The 18899-nt window shown below is 38.5% G+C and overlaps 2 pseudogenes; one reads left to right on the top strand and one right to left on the bottom strand.

Moving 5' to 3' along the window:
* Positions 1–3620: 3620 nt before the first annotated feature.
* LOC124971119 (60S ribosomal protein L23a-like) lies at positions 3621–4047 on the bottom strand (annotated as a pseudogene).
* A 5502-nt stretch (positions 4048–9549) lies between these two features.
* LOC124978116 (tRNA pseudouridine(38/39) synthase-like) lies at positions 9550–10993 on the top strand (annotated as a pseudogene).
* The last annotated feature ends 7906 nt before the right edge of the window (positions 10994–18899 follow it).

Genomic DNA, 18899 nt, shown 5'->3' with positions numbered 1-18899 from the left:
CCAGTTCATTCTGGAACTCTCTCACCAGCCCATTTGACCTCTTGGAGTTTTATAAGACAAAGAAGTGTTTCACTAGATAGGCCAGAGACCTGTGGACAGAATGCCTACCAAAGCAGAAGAGGGCAGGATGACAGACAGGTTTAGGGGGTGTGTGGCAGCCTCCATTATCCTCACTCTCCTTTTTTGCCCTTCCAGAGAAGAAGCTTCTTTTCTTTCCTTTGGTCTTGAAAAAAAGGCCTGTGGCTATCCCCTACTCCTTTCAGTTATTCAAACTGTACTTCTCAACTTATTGTTTATGCAGGCACGCATCACTTAGTGACAGGAATACACTCTGAGGAATATGTCATCAGGGAATTTAGTCATTATACAAACATCATGAAATGTATTTGTACAAACCCACATGGCCTATCCTGCTACACACTTATGTTATAGTTTTTTTGTTTGTTTTTGTGGTACTGGGGATTGGAACCAGGTGCACTGTACCACTGAACTATATCTGTGCCCCTTTTTATTTTTTATTTTGAGACAGGGTCTCACAAAGTTGCCCAAGCTAAACCTCCTGTCTCAGCCTCCCATCACTGAGATTATAAGTATGTGTTACCACACCCAGCTACAGTAAACTATTTTTTTTTTTAAATCAGGAGTACCCTCCAAAATAAGGATAAATAGTATGGTATTTATTATACATAAGCCAGTAACATTATCATTATCAAGTGTTACATACTGTACATAATTATATGGGTTGCGCTTTTATACAACTGATGGTACAGTAGGTTTGTTTACACTAGTGTTATCACCAATAGGTAATACATTGTTTTATGATGTTACAATGAATACAATATCACTTGATGACAGGAATTTTACCACTGCATTATAATCTCATGGGACATCTCTGTAGTTCATCATTAACTGAACCATCATTATGTAGCACATACCTCTGCTAATGACAGCAGGCCAGGTACATTGTTCTCCATCTTATTTTTTTTTTTTCCTTTAATGATGTAATTCAAAGATCATTTCATATCAATACATATAGACATTCATCTTGTTCACCGAATGAGTGTATGTTCATTAGTTTAGCCTGTCCTCTGTTAATGAACATTTAAATCGTTTTCAGTTTCACTGGTATTAAAGACAATAAGTATCTTTCGATTTAGTGAGGATAGCATTTGACTGAAGGTAAAAGAAAATCCAACTTAAAAAATAAATAGGTCATAGTTTTCTCTCACAGCAATGAGCAGAGAGGAAAGAATTCCAAGGCAGGGTCAGTTTCTCAGTACCATCTTCAGTGAGCCAGGCTTCTCCTACCTTTTTTGTCTTCCTTGGTACAGGTTTTCATGCTCACGTTCACAAGATGGCTAATGTTCCTTCAGGCATTGATTCTGCATTCCAGGCCAGGAAAAAATGGCAAAGAGCAAAAAGCTCTCAGTCCACGGTTGGTTGTTGTTGAGCCTGTGGCAAGGCAGTACATCACGGTAGAAGCATATGGCAGAAGCTGCTCACCTCATAACAGATGGGAGGCAAAAGACAGAAAAAGGAAGAGACTCGAGTCCTAATAGCTCCTTTGAGGCAGCTTGCTAGTGATCTAGTGGCTAGGATTCAGCACTTTTACCAATATGCCCTTCGAGGGCATGCCCCAGTGAGTTAACTTCCTTCCAATAGGCCCCATCTCCTAAAAAGTTCCACCACTTGCCAATAGCACCGTGGTTTAGATACCAAGCTTTCAACACATGAACTTTTGGGGGACATTCAAGATCCAAACTATAGCAATGCACTTGTCCTTTTGAAACTGGCCTGTTTCATTTAGCATAATGTCCTCGAGGTGTACCCATGTTGTAACGTGTCAGAATTTCTTTCCTTTTGGAGACTGAATAATATTTCATTGTCTGTATAAGGACCATTGTGTTCAACCCTAAGTAACCATGCCACAGGTTGGGTTCTCTGGAATCAGATACTGGGATGAAGTTTGGGTTACAACATATTTATTTATTATGGAAAAGAAGGCAGCAGAAGCCAAATTAGAGAGAGGAATTTGGGGACTTCAAACTGATGCCTTGACTAACCCAGTGGGAGCTTTTGAGCAGGAATTGCCTATTAGTGTGTTCCACATTGACCCCCAACTCACTAGGCCTTTCTTCCTGACTTGTTCATCAAATGCAGGCTGCCTTGGAAGGGCATGACCTTGGAAGAAGCAACTCTCTGCAGCTCAGGAAGACCCCAAGGAACTGATGGATGGAGGTTGTCTGTTGACCACTCTACAGCTGGGCAGCAAGTCCTTCCTTGGAGGGAGATTCGAATGGCACATCTCCACAATTTGTCTGTCCAGGTGGGATGGTGGAAAGGATTCCATGTATTGCAGGAGATAAGCAAAGAGGAATTTTTTTTCATCTTTGGACATTCAAAATTGAGTTTTAGCCAGGCACACCTGTAATCTCAGCTACTTGGGAGGTTGAGGGGGCAGGAGGATCGCAAGTTCCATCTAACCTGGGCAACTTAGCAAGATACTATCTCAAAATAAAAGATAAAAAGGACTAGGGATGGAGCTGGGGTTGTGGCTCAGTGGTAGAGCGCTTGCCTAGCATGTGTGAAGCACTGGGTTAGAGCCTCAGCATCACATAAAAATAAATAAAGGTATTTTGCCCATCTACAACTATATATATGTATGTGTGTGTGTGTGTGTGTGTGTGTGTATGCATATATACATACATATAGGATGTAGGTCAGTGGTAGAGTGCTTGCCTAGCATATGTGAGGCCCTGAGTTCATGTTCCCCAGAAGTAGAGCCCAAGAATTCCTGAGCTAATAATATCCTAGTGTTTTTTCAGGAGGAACATGTCAGGAAGTGAGACAAGGATAAAAGAGGGGAAGGAAAAGGAACAGGAATGAATAATGTATTAAGAGAGGTTGAAATGTGATCTCAACTGGAATTTAGTCTGATCCTGTAGGAGACTGAAGTGAGAATTGTACTACAGAGTTGTTTCCCGTGGAACTTTTTGATGTCTATATCCATAAGTCATGTGCTGCCACCTTCTCCCTCATAGTTTTTATAATTGCCCAGGTCAGTCAGTCTTTCTTTCTTTCTCTCTTCCTTTCTTTCTTTCTTCTTTTCCCTTCCTTTCTTCCTTCCTTCCCTTCCCTTCCTTTTCCTTTTCCTTTCTCTTTTCTTTTGCCAACAGGGATTGAACCTGGCAGTGCTTAACCACTGGGCAACATCCACTGTCCCTTTTGGTGTTTTATTTTGATACAGGGTCTCGCTAAGTTGCTGAGAACTCACTAAGTTGCTGAGGCTGGCCTCAAACTTTTGATCCTCCTGCCTCAGCCTCTCAAGTAGCTGAGATTATGGGCATGCACTAGTAGGCTGGCAGTCCAGGAATTTCTTTGTGAGAGAGCAGCTATAGGCCAAGTGCAATTCTCTGGAGAAAGCAGAAGCTATGACCTAAGATAGATGGAAACTCACAATAGCTGGAGGTAGGGGATGCCACCTGATTGAGGGAATCTGGATGGGTGATCAATGGCATCTACCATATGGCTTATGAAAGACCAGGTCAAAATAAAGTATTATGTTTTCTTTTTTTATGTTGAAAAAAAGGTGTATTTAGAATTAACCAGCTAGACTCTGTTTAGATCCCAATTTTGTTGGCAACATTCAAAGCATCATAATCAGGGGCACTGGTGGACCATATCCCTTCTCTCTGTCAGGGCTGTTCAGGGTGTTGACCTTGGCCACATTAATGTCGAAAAGCCTCTTGACAGCCTGTTTGAGCTGGTATTTGTTGGCCTTGACATCCACAATGAACACAAGACTGTCATTGTCTTCTATCTTCATGGTCCACTCAGTGGTTAGAGGGAAGTTGATGGTGTAGAAGTCAAGCTTGTTTTGCCTGGGGGCGCTCTTCCCAGGGTATTTGGGCTGCCAGAAAGTAGGTAACATATGGATCTTCTTTTTGTGTCTGTAGATGCCTTTCAACACTGCCTTCTTGGCCTTCAAAGCCTTTTGACTCCAGCTTTAGGAGATATAGGAGTTTCCTGCTTTGTTTTTGGTGCCATTTTGGTGGAAAAGGTAATACTGTTTTCTTTACAAACCTATAGCAAATACTGCTATTTATTTCCCAATATGCATCCTCTCCTACTTCTTTTACCAAAAAAGAAAAACAGGATAATTTAGCTATCCAGAATAAAAACCACATTTCTCAGACTCCCTTCTAACTATGCATAGCTACAAGTAATTAGGTTTTGGACACCAGAGGATGGTAGACACATCATATGGAAGTTTCTAGAGATCTTCCTTAAGAGACAGCTGGTGTCACCTTTTTAAATTTTTTTTTTTTTTAATTTAAAGACAGGGTCTCACTGAGTTGTGTAGGGCCTCACTAAGTTGCTGAGGCTGGCTTTGAGCTCATAATCCTCCTGCCTCAGCATCCTGAGCTGCTGGGATTACAGGTATGTACCACTATGACCAGCTGGTGTTACTTTTTGTTCCTTCTTTGCCCTTTCCTTTATCCTACTGACTTGAATGCACATGTGATGGATAGAGCAGAAACAGATATCTAGAACTATGAGGTGACCCAGGGAAGGAAGGTTAGCAGGGCCACAGTTAGAAAGGGGGCTCTGATTCCTGAGGTTTCATTGACCATAGTGAACACACTTTCAACATAGGAAGGTATAATCTACCTGGGTCAAAGTAATGTGAATAGGGTAAAATCTATTTTGCCACAAATTGCCATGTATTTTGCCTCCAGCAAGAGTATACTCACTTCTACTTCATTCAGAAGATATCAGTGGGGCTGAGGTTGTGGCTCAGTGGTAGAGCTCTTGCCTAGCCTGTGTGAGGCACTGGGTTAGATCCTCGGCACCACATAAAAATAAATAAAATAAAGGTATTGTGTCAATCTACAACTAAAAATATTAAAAAAAAAATAAGATATCAGTGTTCATTTCTCCACACCGGTTGTTAATTTTTTAGGGAGAGATGTAGCTCAGTGATAGAACACTTGCCTAATACGCATGAGGTCCTGGATTCAATTTCCAGGTCTGCAAAAAATTCTTTTAAAAAATCATAATCCACAGCCAGGCACAGTGGTGCATGCTAATAATCTCAGTGATTTGGGAAGGAAGGAGGATCACAAGTTTGAAGTTAGACTGGGCAATTTAGTGAGATCCAGTCTCAAAAAATAAAAAGGGCTGGGAATGGTGCTCAGTGGTAGAGTACCTGTCTAAGCAGCCTTAGGTTCAATCCCTAGATCCAAAAAAGGAAAAAATAATAATGTGGTTCAATTTAATAGGCAAAAAGAACGTTTAATGTTGTTTCCATTTTCCTTTTCTAGGTTTCTGGTCAACTTTAATGTATTTTCATTTCTTCATGAGCCATTTGTATTTCTTTGTAAAGCAGCTGTATCATTTTGCCATTCTCTTTAAGGGTACTTAGATTTTTGTAGTGATTTGAGGTGCTCCTAATTTATTTGAAAAAAATTAAATATGCTGATCAAAACAAAAGTTAATGTAATGGACACCTGGGTTCCAATTGCCCAAATGAACAGATGTTGAAATTCTGTTATGTTTGCATCAAATTTTATTAATTAACTAAGTAATTAGTTTGGAAGTACTGGGGTTTGAAACCTGACACTCTGATACTAAACTACATCCCCAGTACTTTTTTTAGTTTTTATTTTGAGTCAGGGTCTCGCTAAGTTGCCCAGGCTGGCCTCAAATGTGCAATCCTCCTGTCTCAGTCTACTAAGTAGCTGGGATAAGAGGCGTGCACCACTGCACTTGGCTAATATTTTTTAAAGAATATTTTTAGTTGTGGATGGACACAATACCTTTCTTTTATTCATTTTTTTATGTGGTGCTGAGGTTCAAACCCAGTACCTCATAGGTGCTAGGTAAGTGCTCTATCACTGAGCTACAACTCCGGCCCACTTGGCTAATATTTATAGCAAATAAATTGTAAGATTCTAAATTAAATATTCTTTCCTTAGTTTAATTTTCTGACCATTTTAGTTAACCATTTCTTTTCATTTACTTATAAAATTCCTTGTAGAAGAATGTAGAAGAATCCAGGTATGTATGATATGTCAAAATACATTCAACTGTCATGTATAATTAAAAAGAACAAATAAAAAATAAAAGTAAAAAATTCCTTATAGATATACCTATGTTCATTTTCATTGTAACATCCATTCAATAATGGTTACATCTAACTTATTTCATTCTTTTGTGCATTGAACGTTTTGTTAGAAAATCTGCTCAACATTTGTATAATGAGCCAGTATACTGCACATGTCCTATCAAATTTGGTTTGTTGAAGCAAATATCTCTCATGGCATGACTTGCTTTTCCTTTCTTTGAGATTATGTTGTTTCTCTTTCAAAATTGTGGTGGCACTCTACTCTAAGCTACATCCCCAGCCCTTTTTATTTATTTTTTAAATTTTGATACAGGTTCTTGCTAAATTGCTGAGGCTGGTCTAGAACTTGAGGTCATCCTGCCTCAATTTCCCAAGTAGCTGAGATCATAGATGTGTGCCCCTACATGTTGCATCTATTGATCAATAACTGTCAATGAGGACCCAGCTCAATGTTAAGAGCACTTGAGTAGCATGGGCAAGTCCCTGAGTCCAATCCCAGGCACTGGCTGGTGGGGGAAAAAAAAACAAAAAAACTTTAAAAAAGTGCTGTCTAGCTGGCTCGGAGAAGTTGCCTGGACATCCTGCCTTCCACTTTTACCCCTCTCCCCTCCCTGCTCCTCCTTCTCTTTTTCTCCTCCTCCTTCTTCTATAGTGCCGGAGGTGGAACCTAAGGCTTGGCACATGCTAAACAGGCTGTTATGGTTTGGATGTGAGCTGTCCCCCAAAAGCTCATGTGTGAAACAATGCAAGGTTTATAGGAGAAATGATTGGGTTATGAGAGCCTTAACCCAATCAGTAAATTAATCACCTGATGGAATTACTTGAGTGGTAATTGAAGGCAGGTGGGGTGTGGTTGCAGGAGGAGGGGCACTGGGTTTGTGACTTTGGGGTATATGTTTGTATTTGGCAAATGGAGACCTCCCTCTCTGCCTCCTGATCATCATGTGAGCTGCCTCCCTCTGCCACACTCTTCTGCCATAATGTTCAGTCTCACCTTGAGCCCTGAGGAATGGAACCAGAATGGAGCCCGCTGTCTATGGACTGAGACCTCTGAGAACCGTGAGCCCTCAAATAAACCTTTCCTTCTCTACAGTTGTTATGGTCAGGTCTTCAGTCACAGCAGCGAAAAAGCTGACTACAACACAGGCACAATACCACTGACCTACATTCCCAGGCCCCTGCCTTCCAATTTTGACTTCCGTTTCTGAAACTCCTCCCCACACATGCTGAATGGAGGTCAAAGCCTTGAGTCTCCCCATGATCTAACTGTTATGGGGATCCACATGCCAGTGCCATGGGGAGATGTCAAGTGCAGATGTCATTGTCCTCCCTCTCCCTCCAGAGCTGGTGGAGAGAGGAAGGATTCTGCTGACCAGAATCTGATGTCTTTACCATTTAAGTGATGCAGTGGCTTACAGTGTGATGAGACCTAAAAAGAAGGCCAGACCCCCTAAAAAAAAAATGCTGTCTGCTGACAAAAAAGAACATTATCATCAATTTTTATTCTTGTCCTATTCAACACTGAACTTAATTTAACTTGTTCCCATGCTAGTATTAGAAGGGTATTTAGTAATATCTGTATAAAAAAATAAAATTCTTGGGGCTGGGAGTGTAGCTCAGTAGTAGAGCACTTACCTAGCATGTACTTGGCCCTGGGTTTGATCCCTAGCACCTCATAAATAAATGAAATTCTTTATGGGATGAAATTCAACTTTAAAAGTAGTCATGACAAGTGTTGTATTAATTATCCACATCAAGTTAGAATGTCTTCTCATTCATAAATAATATTGTCTCTTTAAAAAACAGTCTTGACACTTAAGGGATACATTTTTTCATTGATTATTTCTTTAATACATTCAACAGTTCCTTAAGCAATGAAGTACTTCAATACACTGTTCTTTTTCTTTCAGTTTATGTAATCCTATTACTAATAATATATTGTGGTCAACAAATAGGAAATAAACAGGTTTATTTCAATTCGTTATTTTAAAAGCCAATAAGACTTTTGGAGGTCTTTTCTTAGAAACCTAATTTCAGTGTTTCAAATAAACTGAGGATTCTCTCCACTCCATATGTTAAAGAAAGCTAAGAAATTTTGTGTTTGTTTGGTGGTACTAGGCATCACACTTAGGGGTCCTCAACCACTGAGCTACACACTGCAACCCTTTATTTTTTATTTTGAGACAGGGTCTCCCTAAATTGCTTAAATTTGTGATCCTACTGTCCACTGAGATTATAGGCATATGCCACCATGCTCGATTCGAATAGGTTTTTTTTTTTTTTTTTTCTTATAGTTTTTTTTTATTTGCAGTGCTGGGGATTGAAACCAGGGCCTTGTGCATGCGAGGCAGGCACTCTACCAACTGAGCCATATCCCCAATCCTCTAATAGGTTTTTGAATGCAACAGAATCAAAGAATGTCAAATGCCAAACAAATCACAAAAATCTTTTTTGGGGGGCGGGGGTGAGTACCAGGGATTGAACTCAGGGTCCCTGGACCACTGAACCACATCCCTAGTCCTATTTTGTATTTTATTTAAATACAGAGTTCTCACTGAGTTGCTTATTAGCACCTCGCTTTTGCTGAGGCTGGCTTTGAACTTGCAATCCTCCTGTCTCAGCCTCCCGAGCTGCTGGGATTACAAGTGTGTACCACCATACCCAGCCACAAAAATCTTTTAATTGTTCAATTCAAACAATATAAATGCTGACGTAAGAGAATAATTTCATGACAATTGTTTCGTAATCAACAGAAAGGACAACAGATTGTTTCAGAGCAACAGTATTCACAACGTGAGCAAGACACTCAGTTTCCACAGGATTATTCAAGCTTTACTCCAACTTTGAATAAACATTGTGTGAATGCCTACTGAAATTTTATTTGTATTATCTCAATCAAAAACAGTAAATTTTTCTCATTAATTCCCAGTTCCATAAGAGAATCTCTTATTTCTGAATGGTCTGGAAGGAATTTTACTCAAAACAGCCTTACAAGCAAGTCTTTTTCACTAGAAAGATATTGTATAAAGGGAAATTTTTCTGCATTGTGATTACTTGCTTCTATAGCTATTCTATAAAAAAGGTGAGGCGTTTAGAGCTTTATAATTACTGCAGCGGTAAATGGAGTTATTCAGTTTTAATTATTGCAATGTATTTTGTCGTGGCATCTGAAAATTTGCTTGTAACTTTGGAAATAGAAAATACTCTGGTTGCTGGGTGTGGTGGTGCATGCCTGTAATCCCAGTGGCTCAAGAAGCTGAGGCATGAGGATCCCAAGTTCAAAGCCAGACTTAGTAAATTAGTGAGACCTTAAGCAACCTAGTGAGACCCTGTCTCAAAATAAAAAAATATAGGGCATGCTGCCAACTACCAGAAGGGAGGGTAGACCAGTACTGTTTGTTTACTCCTGGGGTCATCACATCATGGCTGAAAATGACACAGATAGAAACCAGATTGAGAAACTCCTACAAAGAGTACAAGAATTGAAGCAGGAGGTGCAAAGGCTTAAGAAAGAACAGGACAACATTAAAGATTCAACTGTTAGAGAAGATTCTTCAGGATCTGGAAAAGCTTAGTGTGCATTTGATTTCAATGCTCATGGCAAAAGACATGTAGCCCTAAGAATAGCTTATTTGGGCTGGGGATACCAGGGCTTTGCTAGTCAGGAAAACACAAACAATACCATTGAAGAGAAACTATTTGATGCTTTAACCAAGACTCAACTAGTAGAAAGCAGACAGACATCCAACTATCACCGGTGTGGGTGAACAGACAAAGGAGTTAGTGCCTTTGGACAGGTGATTTCTCTTGACCTACGTTCTCAGTTTCCAAGGGGCAGGGATTCAGAGGTTCTTAATTTAAAAGATGAAGCCAATGATGCTGCTAAAGAGATCAGTTACACCCACATTCTCAATCAGGTGCTTCCTCCAGACATCCGTATACTGGCCTGTGCCCCTGTGGAACCTAGTTTCAGTGCTAGGTTTAGCTGTCTTGAGTGGACACACCACTATTTTTTCCCTCGTGCTGATTTAGATATTATAACAATGAATTTTGCAGCTCAGAAGTATGTTGGCTCCCATGATTTCAGGAATTTGTGTAAAATGGATGTATCCAATGGAGTGATTAATTTTCAAAGGACTATTCTGTCTGCTCAAGTACAGCTAGTGAGCCAAAGCCTGGGAGAGGAGAGGTGGCAAGAACCTTTCCAGTTATGTCAATTTGAAGTGATTGGCCAGGCATTCCTTTATCATCAAGTCCGTTGTATGATGGCTATCCTCTTTCTGATTGGCCAAGGATTGGAGAAGCCAGAGATTATTGATGAACTACTGAACATAGAAATCCCCAGAAACCTCAATATAGTATGGCTGTAGAATTTCCTCTAGTGTTGTACGATTGTAAGTTTGAAAATATTACATGGATCTATGATCAGGAGGTTCAGGAGTACAATATTACTCACCTACAACAACTATGGGCTAATCATGCTGTCAAAACTCACATGTTATATAGTATGCTACACGGACTGGACTCTGTTGTGTTACCCTGTGAGACAGGACCAAAGATGGATGGAACAATAGAGTGGAGAGACATAAAGCCCTCTGTCATAAAGCAGACCAGTGCCTTTGTAGAAGGAGTGAAAATGCGCATGTATAGACCCCTCATGGATCGTCCTAAATGCCAAGGTTTGGAATCTCGGATTCAGCATTTTGTACGCAGAGGACGCATTGAACACCCACATTTATTCCATAAAGAAGAAACAAAAGCCAAGAGGGACTGTAATGACACACTAGAGGAAGAAAATACTGTTTTGGAGAAACCAACCAAGAGGGTCTGCATAGATGCAGAAATTAAAAGCATCATTTAATCACAGATAACCAGGATCTAGGGAGCAACAACCAGCTAGTGGTAGGTAGTAGAAATGAAATTTAAAGAAAAAAAAAATTCAAGAAGTCTTAGCAATTCTGATGAGTAGTTTTTTGGGGGCAGGGGGTGGGAAGAAAGCCATATTAAGGAAGTTCTTGATTAAACAGGAAAAAGTTCAGACATTCTGTCATCCCTATCCAAAAGGAGTAAGAGATGAAAGAAGCAAAACTCACTTGTAGCTAGGCACGGAGGTGCCTACCTGTGACCCCAGCTACTCGGGAGGCTGAGGCTGGCAAGTTTGAGGCCAGCTTTGGCAATTTAGCAAGAACTTGTATGAAAAAATTTTAAAAAGTACAAAGGTGATGTAGTTCAGTGGTAAAGCAGCCTACGATTCAATCCCCAGTACTAGAAGGGGTAGAGGAAGCAATTGTAATTTCTGCATACCTGGAAACCTGTGCCTTGTGTACAAATTCATTAAAACCTGATCCTGTAAGTGAAAAATAAATAAATAAATAAATAAATAAATAAATAAATATAAAGGACTGGGGTTGTAGCTTGGTGGTTAAATGCCCCTGGGTTCAAGACAGGAGTACCAACAAACAAACAAACTTCGGGTAACAGGGTATTCAAAGAATCATTTGAGCCAAAAGACTGAAGACAATAGTGTAGGACGCCATTACAACTTCTACTGTTATTATTTTACCTTTATTGGAATCTCAATTAAAAATTTGTTATTTTAGGCCTGGTGCAGTGGTCCACACCTGTAATCCCAGTGACTTGGGGGCTGAGGTAGGAGGATCATGAGTTGAAAGCCAGCCTCAGCAATTTAGTGAGGCCTTAAGCAACTTAGTGAGACCCTGTCTCTAAATAAAATATTAAAAGGGTGTGGATGTGGCTTAGTGGTTAAGTGGTTCTGGGTTCAATCCCTGGTAACAACAACAACAACAAAAGTTCTTTTTATGATTTCCTTTGGTACAAGTTGAAGGAATCCCATATCTTTTATGCTTAGCTGTTAGCATAGGCTGCTTTTTATCTGACTTTCCACCATTTTCAATATTGAATGATCGCTTGCATGTTTCACAAAGAACTGAAAATGAATATTTCCCTTATTCAAAAGTGCAGTATTTAGAATATTCATCGTGAGTCAAGGGTGGTAGTACACACCTGTAATTCCAGTGACTTGGGAGGCTGAGGCAAGAGCATCAGAAGTTTGAGACCAATCTCAGTAACTTGGTGAGACTCTGTCTCAAGATTAAAAGAAATGCAGGGGTGCTGGGGATGTAACTCAGTGGTAGAGTGCCCTGGGTTCAGTTCCCAGTATGAGAAAAAACAAAAAACAATAAACAAAAGAAAAAGAAAACTCATCATGAAATTGACTTTCCTTTTTTTTTTTGGCAGGTGAAATTAACTCAAACATATTATTGAGTTTAATGCATCTAAAATATGACCTCAGAAAAAAAAATAACAGAATGAATCAAACAACATTACCCTATGATTTATGATTACACAAATGGTATGCCTTGACTCCATGTACAAACAGAGAAACAACATGTATCCCATTTGTTTACAATAAAAATAAATAAATAAATAAATAAAATTTGACCTCAACATGTAATCAGTGTAAAAATGTGATTTTTTAAAAGTACACATCAATTTCATTTGGGAGCAGGAAAAATGTGAACATTTCAGAGTAATCCCAATAAAGTAATATGTGGTATTGAAAATTTTTTCATTATTATTTTTTTGACAGTGATAAAAAAGTTTAAATTTTTCCATACATTTATATAGTGTAATAATGTCTGTCTCATTCTACCGTCCTTCCCATCCCCACCGCCCCACCCCTATCCTCACTCCCCGGCACTATGGATTGGAATTCGCTTATCAGAGAAAACATTCAGCCTTCGGTTTTTTGGGAGTGGCTTATTTTACTTAGCATGATATTCTATAGGTCCATCAATTTACCTGCAAATGCCATAATTTAATTCTTCTTTAAGGATGAGTAATATTCCATTGTATATATGTACCATATTTTCTTTATCCATTCATCTTTTGTAGGGCACCTAGGTTGGTTCCATAGTTTAACTATTGTGAATTGAGCTGCTATAAACATTGATGTGGCTGTGTCTCTACAGTATGCTGATTTTAAATCCATTAGGTATAAACTGAGGAGTGGGGTAGCTGGCTCAAATGGTGGTTCCATTCCATATTTCTTTTGAAAGTGGTCGTACCAATCTTCAGTCCCACCAACAATGTATGAGTGTACCTTTGTCCCCCTCACCAACACTTATTATCACTTGTATTCTTGATAATTGCCATTCTGATTGGAGTGAGATGAAATCTTAGAATAGTTTTGATTTACATTTCTCTAAATGCAAGAGATGTTGAACATTTTTTCATTTGTTTGCTGATTGAGTGTATTTCTTCTGTGAAGTGTTTGTTCAGTTCCTTAGTCCATTTATTTTGGGTTATATGTTTTTTTAGTGTTAAGTTTTCTGAGTGCTTTATATATATCCTGGAGATTAATGCTCTATCTGAGGTGTATGTGGTAAAGATTTTTTGCCATTCTGTAGGCTCTCTCTTCATGTTATTGTTTCCTTTGCCGAGAAGAAGCTATTTACTTCGAATTCATCCCATTTATTGATTCTTAATTTTACTTCTTGCACTTTAGGAGTTTTGTTAAGGAAGTCGGATCCTAAGCTGATATGTTGAAGATCTGGGACTACTTTTTCTTCTATTAGGCACAGGGTCTCTGTTCTAGTGCCTAAGTCTTTGATCTGCTTTGAGTTGAGTTTTGTGCAAGGTGAGAGATAGGGGTTTAATTTCATTTTGTTACATATGGATTTCTAGTTTTCCTAGCAACATATGTTGAAGAGGCTATCTTATCCCCAATGGATGCTTTTGGCACCTTTCTCTAGTATGAGATGACTGTATTTATGTGGGTTTGTCTCTGTGTCTTCTATTCTGTACCATTGGTGTACGTGTCTGTTTTGATGCCAATACCATGCCGTTTTTGTTACTATTGCTCTGTAGTATAGTTTAAGTTCTAGTAGTGTGATGTCTCCTGCTTCACTCTTCTTGCTAAGAATTGCTTTGGTTATTCTGGGTCTCTTATTTTTCCAAATGAATTTCATGGTTGCTTTGTCTGTTTCTATGAAGAATGCCATTGGGATTTTAATAGGATTTGCATTGAATCTGTACTATGATAGGATTTGCATTGAATTTTGGTACTATGACCAGTTTGACAATATTAATTCTTCCTATCCAAGAGCATGGGAAATCTTTCCGTCTTCTAAGGTCTTCTTCAATTCTTTCTTTAGTGTTTTGTAGTTTTTATTGTAGAGGTCTGTCACCTCTTTTGTTAGATTGATTCCCAAGTATTCTTTTTTGAGGTTGTTGTGAATGGGGTAGTTTTCCTAATTTCCTAATTGCAGTGAATTTGTCACTTATGTATAGAAATGCACTTGATTTTTGGGTGTTAATTTTATATCCTGATACTTTGGTGAATTCATTTATGAGTTCTAGAAGTTTCTGGCAGAACATTTTGGGTCGTTAAAATTTAGAATCATGTCATTGGAAAATAGTGATAATTTGAGTTCTTTTCCTATTCATATTTCTTTAATTTCTTTTGCCTGATTGTTCTGGCTAGAGTTTCAAGGATGATGTTGAATAGAAGTGGTGAAAGAGGGCATCCCCATCTTATTCCAGTTCTTAGAGGGAATACTTTCAATTTTTCTTCATTTAGAATGATGTTGGCCATGGGCTTAGCAGAGATAGCTTTTACAAAGTTGAGGTATGTTCCTACTATCCCTAGTTTTTCTAGTGCTTTGAACATGAAGGTGTGCTGTATTTTGTCAAATGCTTTTTCTACATCTATTGAGATTATCATATTCTTTAAGTCTATTAATGTGATGTATTAAGTTTATTGATTTCCATATGTTGAACCAACCTTGCATTCCAGGGATGAACCTCACTTGATCGTGGTGTACTATTTTTTTTAAATATGTTTTTGTATGCAATTTGCCAGAATTTTATTGAGAATTCTTGCATCTATGTTCATTATGGATATTGGTCAGAAGTTTTCTTTGTCTGGTTTTGGTATAAGGGTGATACTAGCCTCATGGAATGAGTTTGGAAGGGTTCCCTCCTTTTCTATTTCATGGAATAATTTGAAAAGTATTGGTGTTAATTCTTCTTTGAAGGTCTTGTAGAACTTGTCTGAGAATATGTCTGGTTCTGGGCTTTTCTTGGTTGGTAGGCTTTTGATGGAGTCTTCTATTTCATTGCTTGAAATTGACCTGTTTAAATTGTATATGTCCTGCATCAGTTTGGGTAGATAATATGTCTAGAAATTTGTTGCTGTCTTCAAGTTTTTCTATTTTATTTGAGTATAAATTTTCAAAATAGTTTCTAATTATCTTCTGTATTTCAGTAGTATCCATCATGATATTTCTTTTTTGTTATTAATTTTAGTGTAATTTGAGTTTTCTCTCTCTTTCTCTTTGTTAGTGTGGCTAAGGGTTTATCAATTTTTTAAAAATTTTTTCAAAGAACCAGCTTTTTGTTTTGTCAATATTTTCAATTTTTCTTTGTTTCAGTTTCATTGATTCAGCTCTGATTTTAATTATTTCCTGTCTTCTGCTGCTTTTGGTGTCAATTCATTCTTCTTTTTCTAAGGCTTTGAGATGTAATGTTAGGTCATTTATTCTTTTAATGAATGAGCTCAATGCAGTTAACTTTCCTCTTAGCACTGCCTTCATAGTGTCCCAGAGATTGTGATGTGTTGTATCGCTATTCTCACTTACCCTGATATTCCTTATATTTTTCAATTTCATCTCTGATTTCTTCTTTTTTTTTGCGGTGCTGGGGATCAAACCCAGGGTCTTGTGCTTGCAAGGCAAGCACTCTCCCCAGCCCTGATTTCTTCTTTTATCCATTCAGCATTCAGTAGCATGCTATTTAGTCTCCAGGTATTGGAGTAGTTTCTATTTTTTATTTTATTGTTGATTTCTAGTTTCATTCCATTATGATCTGATAGAATGCAGGGTAGTATTCCTATTTTTTTGTACTTTCTTTTTTTTTTTTTGCGGTGCTGGGGATTGAACCCAGGGTCTTGTGCTTGCGAGGCAAGCACTCTACCAACTGAGCTATCTCCCCAGCCCTTTTTGTACTTTCTAAGAGTTGCTTTGTGGCATAACATATGGTCTATTTTAGAGAAGGATTCATGTGCTGCTAAGAAAGTATATTCACTTGATGATGAATGAAATACTCTCTATATATCCATTAAGTCTAAATTGTTGATTATATGATTTATTTCTATAGTTCCTTTGTTTAGTTTTTGTCCCCTTCAGCAGTATGAAATGAAATGTCTGTCTTTATCCCTTCTGATTAACTTTGGTTTGAAGTCCACTTTGTCTGATATGAGGATGGACATGCCAGCTTGTCCATGTGAGTGATATTTTTTTTTCCCAATCTTTCACCTTCAGTCTGTAGATGTCTTTTCTTAGGAGGTGAGTCTCTTGCAGACAGCATATTGTTGGGTCTTTTTTTTTTTAAAATCCAATCTGCCAGTCTATGTCTTCTGATTGATGAGTTTAGGCCATTGACATTCAGAGTTATTATTGAGATATGATTTGTATTCCTGGTCATTTTGGTTTATTTTGGTTATTAACTTGACTTAGTTTCTCCTTTGATTGACCTTTCCTTTCACGTAGTTTCTCTCTTTTGTTGGTTTTCACTGCTTTTTTTCATTTCCTCCTCATGGGATATTTTGCTGAGAATGTTCTATAGTGCAGGCTTTCTAGTTGTAAATTCTTTTAATTTTTGTTTATCATGGAAGGCTTTTATTTCATCTTCAAATCTGAAGCTTAATTTTGCTGGATATAAAATTCTCAGTTGGCATCCATTTCCTTTTGGAGCTTGATTTTATTCCAGGACCTCCTGGCATTGAGGGTCTGGGTTGAAAAAGCATCTGAGATCCAAATTGGTTTCCCCCTATATGTACTTTGATTTTTTTCTCTCATAGTCTTTAAAATTCTATCTTTATTCTGGATGTTAGTGATTGTCATTATAATGTGATTTGGTGTTGGTCTGCTGTAATTTTGTACATTTGGGGTCCTGTAAGCCTGTTGTATTTGATTTTCCATATCATTCTTTAGATTTGGTAAGTTATCTGATATTATTTCACTGAAAAGATTGTGCATTCCTTTGGTTTGTATCTCCATGCCTTTGTTTATTCTGATAAATCTTAAATTTGAACTTTTCATGTTATCTCATATTTCTTGGAAGTTTTGTTCATGTTTTCTTACCATCTTCTCTGTATGGTCAACTTTATTTTCAAGAGTAAATATTTTCACTTAATTGTCTGAGGTTCTGTCTTCCAAGTGGTCTAGTCGGTTGGTGATACTTTCCATTGAAATTTTAATTTGGTTTATTATTTCCTTCATTCTGAGAATTGTTTGATTCCTTTTTATAATCTCTGCCTCTTTATTGAAATGATCTTTCATTTCCTGTATTTTCTCTCCAATACAATCCTTTATTTCAAAGATCAATTTAACTATGTTTTTTCTAAACTCCTTCTCTGATGTTTCTTCTACTGTGTTGTCTATGGATTCTATTGTTGGAACATCTTCATTTGTTTGAGGCACTTTGTTCCCTTGGTTTTTCATGTTGTATGTCTTCTCATCTAGTGGTATGGACCTGAGGCAGTACAGATTCTACCCTGTAGTCTTATAGTGTCCCTGAAGTCTTCCAGTACCTCACCTTTAAGGAGGAGATCAATATTAACAGCACCCAATGCAAACAATATGCCACCTTAAACCAAATTGCCCCTATTATGGCATTTACAGTTTTGTCACAATAGAAATGAAGTGTTCAATTATTGTCTACAATATAAACAGTAAGTTTGGTAAAAGGGCTTAACGTTTCAAATGATGGACGAGGAGAGAACAGAAGTAATATAAGATGTGATGTTTATGAGGGAGAGGAAGAGAAGACAGAGGTAAAAATTTGTAGTAAGTGTGAGGGAGGAATTAATGGATGTTGGCTGTTAGTATGAGAAAAGTGAGAAAGAGAATCCAGGGAGACAGGTGAGAAAAAAATATGCACAGATTAAAAAAAAAGTAAAAATATAAGGACACACAAAACTGTCATGTACTATTCAGACATTCCATTTCTCAATAAATTGATGCATGAAAAATACTTGGATTCAGAGATGGTAGGGGTATGAGAGAGGAGGTGAAAAAAGAAAAAAAAGGAGGGAAGTCTGAATGGAAAATTGAATGATTACTTCTGTTGGCATTCAAAAATGTTCTCAGCTTCCCTTCTCCTCCGATAAGTGGGGTTGTCTGAAGTTTGATGTTAGCTCAGTCCAGTGGGTGTCAGACTGGTTGGGTGGGTGAGCCGATAGCAAGATACTCTCACAGCCTCTTACAGTTTTCCCACCCATCGTAGCTGGCCCCTTCCGTCCCTGCACACTTTAGGACTCACTGAGCTAGAGAGAGCCCAGTTTTCTCCAGTTTCTTCAACCTGTGCTCCCCCCAGGGAACTGCCCCTAGTCTCTGGCTTTCCACGGGCCTGCCAGATCCAGACTGTCTCACACAAACTCAGCTGCAATCTGATGGACCTGGGTTTCAGGTTTCCCAGGCCCTGTCTTGCTGCAGTCCCAAAATCTCAATGCCCTTTCAACTTGGGATCATCAGGGATGCACTCACACAAAGGAGAGAACTTGCAAAGAGGCAGCCAGATGGCAGCCAACTACCACACCAAGCAGAAAGACCTCAGGTGCAATCAGACCTGCAGGTACTCCAATATATCCAGGTCCTGGACTGAGTTCAGAGGTGACCACACCCCAAGATGCCAGTGGCTGCAGCAACAAACCTGCAGGCTCTGGCTGTTGTCCCAAGATGGTGGCAGC

This window comes from Sciurus carolinensis, chromosome 2, assembly GCF_902686445.1.
Source record: "Sciurus carolinensis chromosome 2, mSciCar1.2, whole genome shotgun sequence".
In the NCBI taxonomy this organism is placed as follows: domain Eukaryota; kingdom Metazoa; phylum Chordata; class Mammalia; order Rodentia; family Sciuridae; genus Sciurus; species Sciurus carolinensis.
Note: the sequence above shows the minus strand (reverse complement) of the source record. Positions and strands in the feature narration are given on the sequence as shown.